Raw genomic sequence first — 5,294 nt, 5'->3', positions numbered from 1 at the left:
TTTTTTTTTTTTTAAGAAATAGCACACTGAGATGTAGGTGAAGTTCCTTTAACCAGTGCTCGCAGTCCTGTCGCCCTCTTGTGCTCTGCAGAGGCGACCACTGCAATGAGTCTGTGTATGCATTCATCCATTCTTTACATTTTCACCTAGTACCATAAGGAAATGGTATTGTTGTGGTGTTTTAAAAATGTACATAAATATCATTAAGTTGTCTGTATTCTTTATTTTCATCTATTGTATCTTGGGGCTCTATGTTGATATGTATAGATCTAGTACTTATAACCACTGTATTCTACTGAATAAATGTACCACATTTTGTTTATTTATTCTCCTTTTAGTGGATGTTTAGGTATATTCACTGTTTTCCTATAGAAATAGTGCTTCAGGGAATAGCCTTTTGAACCTCTCTTTAGGCTGTGTCGTAAAAATGTGCATCTCCAATTTGACAAAAGCCAATGGTTCTTCAAAATGGCTGTCCTATTTTTCAGCCTCACTGGCAGTATTGGAAAGTTGCTATTTTCCACATCTTTGTCAACACTTGATACTGTCTGACAAAATTTTGTTAATCTGATGAGTGAAAAATATTATACCGTTATTTTAATGAGCTTTTTTCTGTGATTGCTAATCAGTCAGGGCAGTTTTTCATGTGTGTATTGACAATTAGCATTTTCTCATGGTGAATAATATTCTTTGCCTGGTTTTCTGTTGGACTGTTGGGGTTTTTCTCAGTGAGTTGCAGGAGTAATGTTGCAAATACCTTCCAGTTTACTTGCCTTTTACATATGTTTATCATGCATTGTTTTCATGTAAGTGTTTTTCATGTTGAAGTCAAACCCTTATATTTTGTTCTTTATGGTTTCTGGGGTTTGTTTTGGTATCTTTAAGAAGCCTTCTCTACTATAAGGTCATATAGTAATCTCCTTTTTTCTTATAGTTTTAGAGGATTTTTTGAGTGTTAAAACTTCAAATTGTCTGGAATTTATTTTTCTATGGTATAAGGTCAGAATGAAATTTTATATTTTTTTCCGTGTAGTGAAACCGTTACCCCAACACCATTATTAGAAGTCTCTCCTTTCCCAATTGACTTGCAGTTCTACTCCGTTCATACCCCCACGCATTTGTTGGAGTCTGTCTGTGGACTTTATTCTGTTTCAGTGAGATATGTATTCCCATGACAGATCATTTTTAGGTGCTGTAGTTTTGCAACTGAATATCTTGTTGGATGAGTACCTCCTCTTGTTCATTTTTCTCATTGTCCTAGCTGTTTGTGCACCTTTATTCTTCCATATATACATTTTAGACTCAGTCAATTTCCAGAAAAATTCTGTTGCAAATTTAATTGAAATCGCATGCATTTGTTCATTTATCTATTTATTCAAGAAATATTTTTCAAGCATGGCACACACATACCAGGCTATTGTAAGAACTATAAGAACTATTATAAGAACTGTGAATATATAGCAGTGAGCAAAAAATAGACAGTGTCCCCATCCTTGTGGAATCTATATTCTGTCAGGGAAGACACCTAAATATATAACCTGTCAGAGCGTGGTCAGTGCTATTGAGAGACATGAAGCAAGGCAGGGGAATTGAGACTGGAGGGAGGAATGCTGCTTATTTAGGGTAAGCATGGGAGGATTTTCTAGAGAGATGCCGGAGTACTGCAGGATGTGAGTGAGCTCTGCTGATGTCTGGGGAGCTCTTCCCCAGACAGGAAGTGGAGGTGCAGAGGCCCTGAGGAGGCATGCTTTGCACATCTGACTTGGGCAAGGGGAGTTGGGAGAGTGGTAGGCGAGGAGGGCAGAGAGCTAAGGGGATGGGGAAGTGGCGTGGCTTTGTGGCCTATGCTAGGGACTGTGGGGGTCATTGTTGACTGGTTAATGTCTGACGGGACTGGGCAGTGACAGGAAAGGTTTCTGGTCAGAAGACTTGCATTCGAGTTCAAAGCCTGGTTCTTAGTGGTTTTGTGGTTGAGCAAGTCTCTTAATTTCCCTGAGCTGCTGTGTCCTCGTAATAAAGGGATAATAATTATAATTAAGTATGTGTGTGTGTTTTTGGTTTTGATATGTCAAACCTACAGAAAAGTTTCGAGAATAATACCAGAAACCTCTGTATGTCCTTTGCCCGTATTCACTACTTGCTTACTGTTTGCCCCATTTGCTTTGTCATTCTGTATGACATTCTGTATGTGTGTGTGTCTGTGTATGTATGTTTTCCTCCTGAAACATTTGAGAGTACGTTGGAGACATCATGCCCTTTCCCCCCACAAAATTTCAATGTGTGTTTCCTAATGTTGAGGATGTTCTCATATATAGCCACAGAATAAATATAAAAATCAGCATATTGATGCAATCTATTATCTAATCCACAGACCATATTTAAATTTTGTTGATTATTCCATTGATATTCCTTATGGCTATTTTTTTTCCAGTCCAGCATCCAATCCAGGACCATGTCCTGCATTTGGTTGTCATGTCTCTTCATTCTCCTTTGATCTGGAACTGTTCCTTAGCCTTTCTTTTTCTTTCTTGACCTTGTTATTAAAAAAAAAACAGGACAGTTACTGGGTTTTTCAGATATTTCTCATTATTAGATTCGGGTTATGCATTCTTGTCTGAAGCACCCCAGAAAGGTTGTGTCCATGGTGAGTCTTGTGGTGAGGTACATGATGTCATATCGAGTCTGTCCACTATAAAATTACTATTTATCTGGTTCCTCATTCAGTTTTCACTCACTCTTTTAGCCTCCATTGATTCTTTTCTAACTCTGTTTTTGGTTCTACATTTATTAGTTGGCATTATACAGTCAGGAAGAACTTTCTGTTCTCCCCTACTTATTTATATCAGTATGAACTCAGGGGTTCTTATTCAATGACTTAAAATCCAATGTTATCTTTATTTTATCCTCAGATTGTCCCAAATTTGTCCTATGGGAACCCTTTCAAGCTGCTGCTCGTGTTCGGTTGACATATCCTCATCATTCCTTAAACGCTTCTTTACTTTCTGACATAACCAAGATGCTCCAGACTCACCTTATTCCTTCCCAGCCCAGTCCCAGGAATCAGCTTTTTCTCCAAAGAGCTTTGGTTCCTTGTAGTGGAAATGGCATTCAGGAACCAAGATCTGGGTGCCAGGTATGCTCATTGCTAATCTAGGTCTTCCTTGTTGTTGCTGCATTGAATTCCAGTATATGAATATACCACAGTTTATTCTATTGATGAACACACAGACTGCTTCCAGTTCAGGGCTGTAAGGAAAAAGCTGCTACGAATCCTTTTTTTTAACAAGTGTTTTGTGGATATATGTTTCCATTTCTCTTGGATAGCCATCTGGGAGTGCAATTGCTGGGTCATAGGGTAGGTGTGGATGTATGCTTGGTATACAAGAAATTTGTCAGACCTTTCTCCAAGGTGGTTGTACCATTTCATGCTCACCAACAAAGTAAGTGTTCTAGGTGCTCCATATCCTCACCGACATTTGATGTTATTGGTCTTTAGTTTTAGCCATTCTGCTAGGTATGTAGTAGTATCTCACAATAGTTTTGATTTTTCATTTGCTTGTTAACTAATCACGTGGAGCACTTTTTCACATACTTATTGGCTATTCGTGTAGCTTCCCTTGTGAAACGTCTATATTTTAGAATTGTGTTTGCTTATTTTGGAGTTAGAGTTCTTTATACATTTTGGAGGTGCAAGTTCTTTGTCAGCTATATGTGTGTGTGTATGTATGTATATATATATGTATGTATTTTGGTTTGTGTATATATACTTTTATATACTTTAAAAATATATACTTTTATATATTTGTAATTTTATTCCAGTCTACATGTTTATTATAAAATATAATTTTATTCTTAATAGTGTTTTTTTATGAGAAGTTAATATTCATAGAGCTGATTTGTCCTTGTGTATGTTTTATGGTTATTGCTTTCTTTGTTCTGAGAAATCTTTGCCTACGCTCTGGTTATGGAAATACTCAGTTTTCTCCTAGAAGCTTTATAATTTTACCTTTTATATTTGGGTCTTTGAGCCAACTGGGATTAATATTCGTGTAGGTGAGAAGTAAGGGGTTGAGGTTCATGGTTTTCACATAGGTGTCCAGTTGTTCCAGCAGCATTTGTTGACAAGACTTTCCTTTCTCCCTCAATTGCTTTGGTTCCTTTGTCAAAAATCAATTGACCATGTAAGTGTGGGTTTATTTCTGGACTCCTCATTTTGGTTTTCTTTTGCTATTGCAGGTCCTTTGTATTTTTTAATAGACTTTATATTTTAGGATCGTTTTTAGATTTACAGAGAAGTTGAGAAGATAGTACCAAGAGTTCCCATATACCCAGCACTCAGTTTCCTCTATTACCGACATCTTACATTAGGATGGTATACTTGTTAAAATTAATGAATCAATATTGATACATTATTATTAACTGAAGTCCATAGTTTATTCAGATTTCCTTAGTTTTTACCTAATGTCCTTATTCTGTTCCAGAATTTCCAATCCTATCCCATCCCACATTACGTTCAGTTATCATGTCTCCTTAGACTCCTCTTAGCTGTGGCGGTTTCTCAGACTTTCTTTGTCTTTTGATGGCCTTGGCAGTTTTGAGGAGTACTGGTCAGGTGTTGTCTGGGACGCCTGTCTACTGGACTTTGATGTTTTTCTCATATTAGAGTGGGGTTGTGTTTTTTTGGGAGAAAGATCACAGAGGCAAAGTATCATTTTTATTACATCAAATCGAGAGTACATGCTGTCAACATGAGTTATTTCATTTGATTGTTGATGCTGATTTTGATGTTGACCTTGATACCTGATGTTGACCTTGGTCATCATCTGCTTGTGAGGTTTCTTCACTGCAAAGTTATTTTTCCGCTTTGCGTGTTGTATCCTTCAGAAGGAAGTCACTATGCACAGTGGGGGTTTATGCTCCCCTCCTTGAGGACAGAGCATCCACATAAATTATTAGGCAGAATTCTTCTGCCTAAGAGAGTGGCCTCTTCCTCATTTATTTATTTATTTTTCATGTAAGAGTTTGTACTTTTGAGTTAATTGAGACTTTGTTGGCCCAGTATATGATCTATCTTGAAGGACATTCCATTTGTATTGGGAAAGAGAGTATATTCTGTAGTTTTTGAGTTTAGTGTTCTAGAAATGTAAATTATATGAAGTTCATTAATAGTGTTGCTCAGATATCTCCATCCTTACTGGTTTGTTGCCTACCTGCTTAATCAGTTACTGAGAGATGGTATTCACGTTTCCGTATAAGGTTTGTACTTGTCTATTTCTCCCTTCAGTTTCGTCAGT

Source organism: Diceros bicornis, chromosome 17 (genome assembly GCF_020826845.1).
Source record: "Diceros bicornis minor isolate mBicDic1 chromosome 17, mDicBic1.mat.cur, whole genome shotgun sequence".
NCBI lineage: Eukaryota > Metazoa > Chordata > Mammalia > Perissodactyla > Rhinocerotidae > Diceros > Diceros bicornis.
The sequence above is the reverse complement of the archived record's forward strand: the minus strand, read 5'-3'. Positions refer to the sequence as shown.